We start from the raw sequence: 14237 nt of genomic DNA, 5'->3' as shown, positions 1-14237 counted from the left end.
ATGGCGGCACGGCCATTTTAAAGTATACAAGTCATTGGCATTTCCTGCATTCACAATGTTGGGCAACCTCACCTCTGTCTAGTTCCAAGGCATTTTTGTCATCCCAGAAGGAAACCCTGTACCTACTCACCATTCTCCCCTCCCCAGCCCCTTGCAACCACTAACCTGCTTTCTGTTTGCATGCATTGGCTTATTCTGGATGTTCCAGATAAAAGGAACCATATAGTATGTGACCTTTTGTGTTTGACGTCTTTCACTTAACACCCTGTTTTTGAGGTTCATCCATGTCATTGCATGTATTAGTGTTTAATTCCTTTTTATTGGTGAATAATATTCCATTGTATGAATATAATGGATGAGTTTGGAATATAATGGATAAACACGTTTGTTTATCCACTCATCAATTGATGGACATTTGGGTTCTTTCCACCTTTTTGGCTCTGTGAATAATGTTTCTGGGAACATTTGTGTGCAAGTTTCTGTTGGAGTACCTGTTTTCAGTGATGTGGGTTATATACCTAGAAGCAGAATTCCTGGGTCACATGGTAATTCCATGTTTAAATGTGTTGAGAAACCGCCTGAACTGCCCTCCACAGTGGCTACACCATTTTCCATCCCTACTGGCAATGCATAGGGTGCCAGTGTCTCCACTTGCAGGTCAACACTTGTGATTTTGTTTTTTTGGTTATGGCCAACCTGGTGGGTGTGAAGGGAAGCTTCATTCTTCACAAGTTCCCAGAATGGTTCGTGTGGACCCAAATGTTGGAGAACCACCGCTTTGATGAGAGCTCCTCTTTCAGTGAGTTCAGTCAGAGTCTGTTGCTCCCATGTCCTGGGACTCCCTGCAGCAGTGCCTTTGTTGGGCTGGGGAAGCTTATCAGGGAACTGGAATTGTTACTTCATGTGCTGTTGTAATAGCGATTGGATCTATCTATCTATCTATCTATCTATCTATCTATCTATCTATCTATCTATCTATCTATCTATCTATATCTTACCCTCTCCCCTTTAGTAAGTACAACTGAGTAGAGAACAGTTTGCCATTGACTTGTCCTGGGAAAGCCGGATCAGCACAGATGACCCACTCCCTGGTTCCCCTGGGTGAGTTTCTCCAAACACCTCTCCCTGTTCACCTGAGGCTGGCCTGGAGGGCCCGTTCCAACATGAAATGGCCTTGAACTCTCCTGTTTTAATAAAATTTAATGTGGAATTTTATATTCTACTTTTATATTACACAGTAATATAATTCTATATTATATTATAGAATATATAATCTTAGTATAATTCTATATTACTGTGTAATATAGCTGGGCCTGTTTTAATTAAAAATTAAAGGATTTTACTCCAAATATTTAAGTGTGTTTCAGAAACACATCAAGTTAATCCTGTGGCCCTTAGGATGAAGGTGATAAACCCAGGTAAGGGGACAGAGGAGTGTCGGGGAGGAGGCCGTGTGGAGGAGCACTTAATGAAAGGAATAGTATTCCTCTTTAACAATGAGGGTTTTGTTTTCTTCTTCTGGAATTTCCTCAAAATTAATCTCTAGGGTGGAACACATTTAAGTGATACATTGTATACGCAAGCAAAGGGAGCAAGGTCCTACCATTAGTATAACTGCCTGCACCGCTTCAAAATTGTTCTAGGACATAAGCCAAGGTCCTCTTCTTCAAGTCGTCGGTCTCAGCCTTGGCCACATATCACAGCCACCTGGCAAGCTTTGCACGCTCTTGTTTAACAAGGTGTTCAACAAGAGCCCACGTGGAACCCAGGCATCCCTAGTTTCTAAAGCTCCGGGTGATTCTGATGTGCAATCAGGATTGACCGCTGTGCCAGGCCATTAGACACAACCCATGCCCTGATAGAGCTAATGGTCTGACTGGGGAGACCAACTCGTTAATCACATAATTGAGTAATTACAACTCTGATAAATGCTGTTGCCCCATTAAATTTCAAAGAGTTGGAGACACCTTCCCGAAGCTACAGCCTGACAGACGATTAGATGCTAATGAGGGGAGAGCTGCATCCCAGGCAGAGGGACTGGCACGTGCAAAGGCCCGGGGGTAGAAAAGAGCTTGGTGTGTCTGAGGACTTGAAAGACACGCTGGTTGGAGCTGTGAGCAAGGGGGTTGGGCAGCCTGAGGTTGGGGAGCAGATGGTAGCCTGTCACCCATGTTGGCCTGTGGTGAGTCCACCTTACATGCTGTCAGTGTTTGAGCTGCTCTGATATTGGTGTGAAAGGCCCAAGCTTCTGTGCTCTGGAATGAGCAGATAAATGAGGGCCTGATTAAGTGATCATGGTCTGGGCAGGATCACCTTCTCCAGTGCGTGAAAATTATTTACTCAGCCTCCATGGAGAGAGAGGAAGGGCGTTAAAAGAAGGGAGAGATTGGCTGGGTGTGGTGGCTCACACCTGTAATCCCAGCACTTTGGGAGGCTGAGGCAAGTGGATCATTTGAGGTCAGGAGTTCGAGACCAGCCTGGCCAATATTGCAAAACCTCCTCTCTACTGAAAATACAAAAATTAGCCGGGCATGGTGGCGCATGCCTGTAATCCCAGCTACTCAAGAGGCTAGGGCAGGAGAATTGCTTGAACCTGGGAGACAGAGGTTGCAGTGAACCGAGATTGCGCCACTGCACTCCAGCCCAGGCGACAGAGTAAGACTCTGTCCAAAAAAAAAAAAAGGAGAGATGTTTGGAGAGAGAAGGGAGTTTTCCTCATATCTGAAAAGTTTCTGGGCCTCACTTGAAAATTACATCTCCTAGCATCTCCACATAGAACTCATTTGACAGAACGGTGGGTCCCTAGGTGACTGGAGCCTGGGATCTCATTGCAGTGATTCCTCTCTGCACTGTTTCTCAGATGCTCTGTGGAGCCTGTCTCACGTTTAATTCCTCTTCCTCCCCATTTTCCTCCATCCTCCTCCCCCTGCTCCTTTTTCTTCTTTTTAAAATCTGCGCCAATTTCTAATGAATTGTGGGTGGCATGGAGGGAATTCTTCACACTTCATTTGGTCCTGCTTCATAGTTTATATCCTGTGTCCCTCCCTTCCCCTGGCTGAACCCCCAGTCCCCAGTCTGGTAGACATGAGCTGTTCTTTTCTTTTCAACGGCCTTGTGGCTGCAGAGAACCCCTCTTTGATTTGGGCTTTTAGATACTCATTTAAAGTGTTTGTTTCTGCATATTAATTTCTTCCTTCTCTAAGACTCCTAATCTTCACTCTCCCTTAACTCCAACAGCAGTGTGGCGTGTGACGTGGCATTTGTCACCCCCATTGCACAGAAGGGAAACTGAGATTCTGATAGCAGTGTGGGGCTATGGGAAGATTCTGGCCTTGCTGGGTGGCATGATGAATGTGACAGGTCCTTGGAAAGTCACAGAACCCTCCAGGGCCGCCTCTTTACTGGTCATATGGGAAGGAGATAAGATTTCTACCCCTGTAAGGAGGTAGGGTGATGGGGTAAAGAGGATGGGATTTGGCCCTTAAAGCTCTGGCTCCACCACTCAGTTCTGTGACCTTGGGCAAGGCATCAGACCTTCCCTTCCTCCCTTGTAGAATGGTGATCCCTACAGCACCTCAGCAGGATGGTTGTAAATACTAGAGGCACTGTCTGGGAAGTCCTAGCAACATGACTGGTCTGAATGGGATATAATAGCTGTTCTTTGGCCTTTTTGGCCTTTGGGATATAGTAGCTGTTCCACCTCCCCTGCCATCTGGGATTCGGCTGTTTGTCCAAGAGGACCCCAATCATTATGGTGGAGCTGGAATTAGAACTAGAATCCAGGTATGCTGGCTTCAGGCCCTGAGCTCCTGGGAGGAGCTATCTGTAAGCACCCTGGTTTTGTGAGCTGAATAATCTTTGCTGTGGGTAGGCCTTTCTGTACACAGTAGAGTGGTAGTTCTCAACTGGGACTGATTTTGCAAGAGACACTTGGCAATGTCTGGAGAGTTTTTTCATTGTCTCAGCTTGGGAGGTTCTACTGACTTCTAAGGGGTGGGGGCCAGGTATCTGGATTGTTCTGGGATTGCTCAGCACAGTGATTGGGGACTTTGAAGGCACACACCAAGAAACAGCAAGTCATCAAGACCCCTGGTCAGTGACAGCTAAGTCTGAGCCCTTGCAAAGCTGCCCTGCAGCATCAGCACCGGCTGGGAAATCCTTGTGGATTCTTGTGGATATTCACATAGAGGGAGGGGCATGACTATCCCCACTCACTGGGCATAGTGCTAGCAACAGCTGCCACTTATCCAGGGCCCATTGGGAGCAGGGGCAGCATGCTCAGTGAGGGACCTGTGCTCTCACTGATCTCCCTGATCAGCAAGGAAGACACTGCTAACCTCATTTCACAGAAGTGGAACAAGGCCATACGGCTTGTGAGGGGCAGGTCCAGACCTAGGGCAGAACCCAGGTCTCCTTAGCTCCAAAGCTCACACGCTATGCATGAAATTGCATCACCTTCCTTAGAAAGTAACACCCCCCCATGAGGCTTCTCCAGGAATAATTTTAATAGAATGCTTATCCACATCCCTATGTCAGCATTGGCCACCTAATTTTGCCACCGGCCAGACTGAATTTACCACTGTTGCAGAAAACAAGTAGATAAGAATCTTAAAACTTATCACACATTGGGAGGGAGGGCAAGGGTGCCCCTATTTTGGATGTCTCATGCCAGTTTGGGAAGAGGAAGAATTTAGCAGTTAGGCACAGCATGTTCCTAATTTGCCCTAGAAAACTTCTTGGGTGCTTTTGGGAAAAACCTGTACAACATTTTTTTTTTTTTCTTTGAGACAGAGTCTCGCTCTGTCACCCAGGCTGGAGTGCAGTGGCATGATCTCGGCTCACTGCAGCCTCCACCTCCCAAGTTCAAGTGGTCCTCCCACCTCAGCCTCCCAAGTAGCTGGGACTACAAACACAAGCCACCACACCTGGCTAATTTTTGTATTTTTTTTGTAGAGACAGGGTTTCGCCATGTTGCCCAGGTTTTGTCTTGAACTCCTGGGCTCAAGCGATCCACCCGCCTTGGCCTTCCAAAATGCTGGGATTACAGGTGTGACCCACTGTACGCAGCCAAATCTGTACATCTTTAATGCCTGTCTTGAATGCCACAGTGGTTGGAGCACAGTGTGAAGTTAAGAAACAGTGCAATCCTGATTAAGAGCCTTCTCTCCTAGTTATAGTACACCATGCTCTGTCATGTCACAGGACCTTTGCACAGGCTACTCGGGGGACCAGCAGCACCTTTGCTCTCTATCTTTCCCCTGCTTTCCTCTCTACTTTGCTTCAGTAATTTATTCTTAGGGTTCATATTAAAGACTAATTCCTTAAGAAAGCACTTCTGCCCCATGTCCATGCTAGTCCACCTTCTGGCATATGCTATTATGCATTAGCTATGCTTCTTTAGGGGACCACTATTATAGTTATATCTAATTTGTTAATGTTGGTTTCCTTCTTCCACTTGATTGTAAGCTCCATGAAAGTAGGGAACACATTGGTCTCACTCAGCTCTCGTATGCCGAGTGCCTTGCATTTGCCTAGTACATGCTAGGCACCAGCCAACATTGGATGGGTGAATGGATAGTTGGACGAATGGATTGAGCTAGTTAATTTCATTTCCTTTCCCTTAACTCCAGTCAATAATCTCTTCTCAGGGAATTGTAATTATCTGTTTATATGTCTCTTTTGAGCCTCTTTGAAGAAGAACCTATCTTTAGAAGCTCTGAGTCTAGCTCCATGCCTGACATATAGTAGATGGTTAATAAAAGTTGACCATATGGTTGTCTAAGACAAACTCTTGCCCATAAGACAAGCAGTTCCAAGAGCTCATGCTGCTGCAGAGAGGACCCTAGAGAGTTATTTTCACACATAGAGGATAAGGATGGTGAATTTATTCATAGAAACAGAATGAAGTGCATTCCTGCTTCCCACCCGTGCCATGCTTAGCTCCTCGGTAAGGTCTGCTATTCAGGTTGCCAGTTACTGTACTGACTTATTTGTACATAAACAGTTATTCCCCATAACCTTCCCTTCGCCAACATTCAGAGATAATGATATACAATCTTTGTAACATTACAGATGTTGCTTCAAAAACACTCTGTTGCTATAGGAATGTTTGTGATGTGCTTATCGCTAGAATTTCATAAGCAACAAACTCCAAAATTGCAGATGATTTAACATTTGAAGCAGGGAGTGAGAGTGTATGTGTGTTTGCATTAAAAAAAAAAAAGGCTTTGAAAAAGGAAGTTTTCTTCTGCAGAGTTATCTTCTTCTAAAGCTTAAAATAAAAACTACTTAAAAGCAGTGAATTTAGAAGAATGAGCACTTTCTCTTAAACATTCAAATGGGTGAAAATGACTTGTAATGCCTCCCTCAAGTATTAAGGAAATAGGCAGTTAAAGGTTTTTTTTGGAGCTGGCTGTCACAGACAAAGGATTTCTCATTTTAAAAAAAAATCATTTTATAGCATTAAATAGTAGGAATGCATACCAGCAGCCCTTTTGACATTTTGAAAATGATTTATTTTCTGAAATGTCCCAGTCCATTTTAATAGATGACTCTTTGTTCTTCTCATTCAGGGAGGGAGCTTCGGGTGGGGTTGCCATAGTTAGGGTTGGGAAGTTCAGGGTGGAGGCAGACAGGGCTCCAGGAACAGCTTTCCGTGAGCCTCACACTTTGTTACCTGAACACAGCAGGTGGGTGCCACCACCTGTCTCCAGACAGCATGGAGCCACACTTTCCCAAAGCTCCTGCTGTGGTTCTCCTTCCCAAAGAGAGACTCTCTGAACTAACTTTTTATAGTCCAGAGAGTGAATTTGAAATCATTTCTCTTTCTAGCCTCCCTCTCTGAACCAAGATATCAACTAGACATCTTAGGAAAGGTGTGCAATGTGGAAGTCTCTACCATCGCAATGCTACTACTCAGCTGTGGCTCAGGAGTGGTGCTCTCTGCAAACTCTTTAGCAGTCCATGAGATAAGTTCAGAAACTGAGAGTTGGTGCTTAGTAACTTTCATGCCGATTTGACGGAATAATCTGTTGAATCAGAGAACCTAAAAGTGAGCTTGCACTTTGTATCAGTATCTTTTCATTTCCTTTTTCTAGCAGTTCATTTTTACTATATTTTATTAAAGTAGTCATCTGTAATGGTGTGGAAATTTTTTAAAAAACTGGTCCTTTCTCTGGGCACAGTGGCTCACACCTGTAGTCTCAGCACTTTGGAAGGCCGAGGTGGGCAGATCATGAGGTCAGGAGTTCCAGACCAGCCTGGCCAACATGGTGAAGCCCCGTCTCTACTAAAAATACAAAAATTAGCCAGGTATGGTGGTGGGCACCTGTAATCCCAGCTACTTGGGAGGCTGAGGCATGAGAGTTGCTTGAACCTGGGAGGCGGAGGTTGCAGTGAACCGAGATCGCGCCATTGCACTCCAGCCTCGGCGACAGAGTGAGACTCTGTCTCGGGGGGAAAAAAAAAGAAAAAACTGGTTCTTCATGACAAATGACTTGAGACGCTCTATGCCAAGGCACCTGTAAGCTGCTGTCGCTCCCCCATAAGGAAAGTCAGCTGTTGAATGGATTTGGGAAATCGCAGCACTTAGCAAATGATGTTATAATGAGACTCAGGTCTCTCCCTGTCTCTGTCTCTGTCTCTGTCTGTCTCTCTCTCTCTCTCTATGTCTCTCTGTCTCTGTCTGTCTCTCTTTCTGACTGTTTCCTAAATGCAGAGACTGCATGCAGTTCATCTCCGTGGCCTCATTCCTCAGCGCCCTGCCTGGCACATTGCAGACTTTTGGAAATGTTTGTTGAATGCATGCCTGTCTGCTTTCTTGTTACCTAAGAGTGGGTGAGGACAGCCTCAGGAATTTCCCTGGGATTTCTGGTAGTGTCTTCTGCAGGATGGTGATGGAGAGCTAGGAGCAAATGATGAGGAAATGACCTTTCCTTCTTCCTTTCCCCATAGGACCAGGCCTCCTCTTCCCGTCTGTCCAGCAGCATGAAAGCAGCATGACTGGCCGACCGCAGGAGAAGCCCCCAGAACCAGGCCCCCAACTCAGCCATCTGCGGAGGTCAAGGTAAGCTCACTTTCCTTCTTCTGGAAGGCTGAGGAATTTTCATTTTAGTACATTCTGTATGCGTTTGTAATCCCTTGCTGTGTGCTAGAAGAATGAGGTTTCCTGGGATGAGGGTAGACTTAGAAAGTGCGTGTCAGCCTTACAGGTTAAAGCGTGCTCATTTTGGTTAAAGGAGAGCCCAATATGGAGCAGAAAGGACTGAGCTGAGTGTCTAGAATACAGCTCTTCTTATTCTTCCACCACTTCCTGAATCTGGGACCTTGGATAGGGTCTTTCAGGATGGGGTATCCAGGGAATTTTGAATGAAAAAATCTCTGAGACAGGATAGAATGAGAAAGACTACTCAGTCCACGACCTGAGAGTCCCAGTACCTGCCACACGGACTTCCGTCCCACACAGAGTCGTAAGGGGCCTTAGACAGGCCAGTTTCCAGCCAGTGTTGGACAGTTAGTTGTTAGAAAGTTCTGTCTGCTGGCCTCTGCTCTGCCATTAGGAACCGCAAAGACTTGGCTTTCAAAGACTCTTCCACATGCCTCTCTCATTCGGTTTGAAGATTTGAAGATTTGGCTGTCATGACTCCGTCTTTCCTTTTTTGGTATAAATTCTCCCTAGGGACTGGTGCCAGTCACCTTGTCCTCTCATCCCCTCCATCCTGGAAAGGGCTTTAGTTATCTCCAGTGTCTGCCTTGCTGGTTGCTCATGCAACCTGCACCATCTTCAGTAGAGAATCATTCATTCACCATTCATTCTTCAGTGGCTATTTACAGCCTCCTTTGTGACAGGCACTGTGCTAGACTCTGGAGATATCTCAGTGAAGAAGAAAGACAGGGTCTCTGTCTTTAAAGACAAAATAGGTTTAGATTCTTAGAGAGAGTTTGAAATATGCATCGAACTACTTCCATGTGCTCCTTGTTTACATTTTTATCTCTGCAACTTTTTTCTTAGATGTCCCATAAGTGCTTGAAAAAAATCTTCAAATATTGGATATAGTTTTCTATATACCATCATTGAAAAATAAGTTAGTTTCTTCTGCAGCTCAAATCATCTATAGTATATCCTTTTCTGATTTTGTCTGATTATCTATCAATTATTGAGAGAGGTGTTTTAGTTAAAGCCTCCCACTGGATTTGTCAGTTGCTCCTTGGCAATGCTGAAATTTTTGCTTTATATGTTTTGAGGCAATGCTGTTTGGTGCATAGATGTTTAGAACTGGTGTATTTTATTGATGAATTGGGATTTATTTCTACCATCTTTATATACATTTAATTTTTTCTGCTCTTTCTTTTAGGTTGAGGTATTTTCCCCCCTCATTCCATTTTCCATCTTCTTATTTGGAATTTACACACTCTATGTCTGTTATTTCTGGGGTTACCCAGCTAACTACCTGGATAGATGATTGATTGATAGATAGATAGATAGATAGATAGATAGATAGATAGATAGATAGATAGAAAAAACACTCTATGTGTGTTTTTTCAGGGGTTATCCAGCTAGCTGGATATGTATATGTAGATAGATAGATAGATAGATAGATAGATAGATAGATAGATAGATAGATAGATAGACAGACAGACAGATAGATAGATAGTTTTAGAGACAGGGTCTTGCTCTGTTGCCCAGGCTAGCTTCAAACTCCTGGGCTTAAGTGATACTCTCACCTCAGGCTCCCAAGTAGCTATCTTAACTTTTTTTGTTTGTTTACTTGTTTGTTTTGTTTTGTTTTGTTTTTGAGACAGAATCTCTCTCTCTCCCAGTCTGAGGTACAGTGGCACAGTCTCGGCTTACTGCAACCTGCACCTCCTGGGCTCAAGCAATTCTCCTGCCTCAGCCTCCCAAGTAGCTGGAACTACAGGCGTTCACTATCATGCCTGGCTAGTTTTTGTATTTTTAGTAGAGATGGGATTTCACCATGTTGGCCAGGCTGGTCTCAAATTCCTGACCTCACGTGATCCGCCCATCTCGGCCTCTCAAAGTGCTGGAATTACAGGCATGAGACGCTGTGCCCGACCAATTTTTGTATTTTAAGTAGAAATGGGGTTTTACCCTGTTGACCAGGCTGGTCTCAAACTCCTGACCTCCAGTGATCCACCCACTTCAGCCTCCCAAAGTGCTGGCATTACAGGCGTGAGTCACCGCCCTCAAACCTATTTTACACTTTTCATCTCTTCGTCTCTCTGTGCTGAACTCTGAATAATTTATTCAAATCCATCTTCTGGCTGGGGGAATGGGTCATGCCTGTAATCCCAGCACTTTGGGAGGCCGAGGCAGGTGGATCACCTGAAATCAGAAGTTCAAGACCAGCCTGGCCAACATGGTGAAACCCCATCTCTACTAAAATTACAAAAATTAGCCTGGTGTGGTGGCGTGCACCTGTAATCCCAGCTACTCTGGAGGCTGAGGCACAAGAATCACTTGAACCCTGGAGGTGGAGGTTGCTGTGAGCTGAGATCACACCACTGCACTCCAGCCTGGGCGACAGAGCCAGATTTTGTCTCAAAAAACAAAAAAAACTATCTTCTATTTAACTAATATATTATGTGTGTTAAAGGCTGTTTAACCCATTCATTGGATTTTTTTCTTTTTGCTTTCTTTATTTGTCATTTCTAGAAGTTCTGTTTGGTGATTTTTGTGGTCTCTCATTTCTTGCTCATATCTGAAGATGTTTATTTCTTTAAAATAATAAATTTGGTATTTAGAAATTTTATAATTTTGTGTCTTGTAATTCCCAAATCTGAAGTCTTTGTAGGTCTGGTTCTGCCACTTGCCGTTTCTGCTGGCTGGTGTTCGTAATGCCTTATTTCCTGTGAATTGCTCATTTTTTCTTGGCACTTTATCTTTGGGAATTATCTGAGGTGTGGGTTGAGTTGTCTTTGCCAGAGAGGATTTGCGTTAACTTCTGCTAGTTGTCTGGTGGGCACTACCAACAAAAATCACTTTAAATTAATTTTCTAGTTAAGGCTTTTCTGGCTACCCAAGTAATATACTTCAGGCTACAAACCTGTGTGAAGTCCAGCTATGGTTACACATTTTCAGGAGAGAGTTTCTCCCCCCATTCCCTGCTCAGCCCAAGGTCCAGTTTTCTTGCAGTCTCTTTCTGTGTTGTGCATTTATTTCTCATTCACCAAGTCGAATGAATTTTGTGGAGTGGGGCCATTTGAAGTCCCAACTTTGTGGAGGGGTCTCCCTAGGCCATTAACCCTGTGCTGCTGTCATTGGGAAACTTAGAATCTCCAGGTTTCAGCAGAAACCCTCAGGGCAAAAGCCAGCTTTGATGCCAGCTCACCTCCCAAGGTTCCTGCTTTGGGTTTGTTTTGGTCTTTTCGTTTGTACTATCTCAGCAATGTGTATTCAGTCCTCATATCTAAAATTGTATCCAGCATATTAGTTCTTTCCATTAGGAGGGGCAGGTAAGGTATCTGGTCTGCCATCTTGCCAAAACTATATCTTTTTCTTCTCCACAATAGTCCTGTTGGGCAGGAATTTCTATTTCTTCACAGAAGAGTGACCTGAAGCTCAGATAGGGTATAGCCATAGGCCTAGCAGGTGAAAGGCTGGGAGAGAATATGTCCCACTCCTCTTCTCTCTCCCCACCTTCCCTCTCCCCAAGGTAACTGTTGACCATTGGTGAGGACAAACTTTAGTCTCACAAAGAATATGAGTTGCTACAAAAATGTTTTAACTAGCTGAACAGCTTTGTATACTTTGTTTATGAATCTATTGTTTATCTTCCTTGAGGGAGGAAATGGCTTCTGCATATTTTGTGGTTTGTCTGGCAGTCACTAGCAGCTCTCCTGCTTCATTCCCATTCTTCAGAAAGTCTTCTGAACCTGAAGCCAGATCCCATGGGCTTCTCATCCAGACCCTGGCTTCCTTTCCTCCTTATGCTACTCTCTCCTTCTTCTCACCTTCTTCGCTTCCCTCTGCCTCTTCTTCCTTTTCCCCTCTCCCCATCCTTCCTGCAACTGGTTTTTCTTTTTCATGGTGGTGTGCCTTTCATTGGAGGGGAGTCTACAGAGCCAGTGGTTTGGCTTTTGGGCTTTGAGGGGCAGGGAGAAAGAGCTGAGTTTGAACCTAGCTCTGCCACTTAATAACTGAATCTCTCTAAGCTTCCGTTTCTTCATTGGTCACATGGGGACAGTGGATAGAGCTGTTCAAGGACTTAATGAAACGATGCCTGTAGAGCTTGTAACACAGAGCTTGGACATCATCAGCACTTGGTCAGTGGTGGTTCATATAACTATGACTGAGAACAGACCACTTCAAGGCCAGTGCTCTTGCTGGTGATGCTTTTAAATTGACAAAGCCGGTTTATAAAATAGGGTGAAAATGGAGGCAGAAATCTAATGTAAGTGTGGGAATCCCGGCCTCGCTATGATGTTCTTTGAACTGTGGTGTTTTTAAAAATAATCTGAGGGAAGATAGAACGCACTGGTCTGGCCAGTGTTTGTGGAAGATGTAAACCAGGGGTTCTGAAAATGGGGCCTAGACCTCTAGACTCCAGATCTTGGCCTTCCTGATGAGCTGTGCCCTGTGTCCTGGTACCGCGGTGGAGCTGGGGCTGTGTGGATTCACTGTGGAGGTTCCCCTTGCAGGGCCCCCAGATCAAGGGATTGCATTACTACTCTGAGGACGCATTTTCAGCAGTGGTGGGGCTGGGGCAGAAGGGTCGTCAATGTCCTTTAGCTCTATTCTTACACCTGGCATGAGACTTCACTTTTAACGCCCTCTTCTAATAAATGCCTTTATATTACACCTAGACATGTGTTGTTTCCTGATTTGATATCTATCAGGCAACAAGTCTTTTTTCAAAGCCTGCTATTTATAGTGACTCTGGGCTTTGTACAGTGGGCAAGTACTATAAAAGAATGCATAAAGTTGCTGTGAATCTAAAACTACTCTAAAATTAAAGTCCATTAATCACAAGAGGACTTTATAACCAAAAAAATGCATAAAGTCTAAAACATCTTCATAAGATCATTAGGTACTCAGAGTGGATATCCAAGAGGGAAAAGCACGGTGCCCTTGAATGGTCAGGGAGGGCTTCCTGGATGAGGCTGGATGATGATTTGAGCTGGTCTTATGGGGCAGCCAAGGTGAGCTGCTGGAGAAGGAGCCTCATGCATCCTGGGTGTAGAAATGGTAGGAACTGGGGTTTAGAAAGCCCCACAGATGGCCTTGTGTTCCCTCTTGGAGCGCCATCTCCCATTATCAAAAGCATTCAGAAGTCCTGCAGCTGACATTTGACAACAGGTTTCCCAAGTGTGTTTGACTACTCGTAGCTGATGAGCATGGAGGTCTTGAATGGGTTTCCACATGGCTTCTGTCTCTTTGACTAATGCTTCAGCTCATCTGGGCTACCACCTCACTTCTGTAAAACAGGGATTGTTCAGCCTCTTGGGAGCACCAAAACATTATTTGAAGTTCACCTCTTATCTTTTTCCAAGCATTGCTCAAATATTTAGAAGGGTGAAGGTTTCTAGGGGGACTAAGCAGGGACATTGTTAGAGTTAGGGAGGGGGCTTCTTTGTTATCCCAGTCTCCCAAGATGATTGGGCATTTCCAACCCAGCCGAGTGGCCAAGCCTGTTTGCCTGGAGTTAAATGCCCAGCCCTACCCCACCCCTCGTCCCCCGCAGCAAACCTCAAAGTCTGTTAACAGCCTCTGTCCTGATCATGATTCATCCTTCCTGCCCCTTCTGTATTCTGGTTACTCAGAGCTGTGAACCAAGATTGATTACTAACGCCATCTAACTGACCTTGCCCATGGAGAGCTTACCTGGTAGATTAAACATTCTTCATCAGATGACACCTCAGGTTGAGTTCTGTTGTCGGCTAGCTCTGTACAGTGCAACAAGGGATTGTCCTAGATGCAGATGGAGACCCTTTTCAGGACAGGAAGCCAGGGGACACATTATCTGAGGAGTTTGGGGTGCCAGGGTTATTGCGGGTGTAGAGGCAGGAGGTGCCCCAGGCCAAGAGCTCTGTGCTTAAAGAGCCACATAAAAGCGGTGGAAATGTGCTCTACATCAAATCTTCACATGCTGCCCTGGAGATTGGCTATCAGCCCCTTCTCACTGTTGGGTGGAACCCTTCTAAAAATATTTCAGTATTTATTATGCCAGTCATATCCATTATTCTATTTTTTTTAAATTACAACATTAAGACCGGGCGCC

At 44.8% G+C, this 14237-nt stretch overlaps 1 protein-coding gene across 19 annotated transcripts in view; it reads left to right on the top strand.

Moving 5' to 3' along the window:
- Positions 1–14237, top strand: part of TRERF1 (transcriptional regulating factor 1) — a 226742-nt gene that overhangs the window by 145675 nt on the left and 66830 nt on the right. For all 19 annotated transcript variants that reach the window (XM_021937266.2, XM_021937280.2, XM_021937279.2 and 16 more), the window contains one exon: positions 7954–8065. The gene's annotated coding sequence lies outside the window, so the exon portion shown is untranslated. The remainder of the gene's footprint in view (positions 1–7953; positions 8066–14237) is intronic.

Source organism: Papio anubis, chromosome 6 (genome assembly GCF_008728515.1).
Source record: "Papio anubis isolate 15944 chromosome 6, Panubis1.0, whole genome shotgun sequence".
Classification (NCBI taxonomy): Eukaryota; Metazoa; Chordata; class Mammalia; order Primates; family Cercopithecidae; genus Papio; species Papio anubis.
This window is presented reverse-complemented; position numbering and strand designations above follow the sequence as displayed.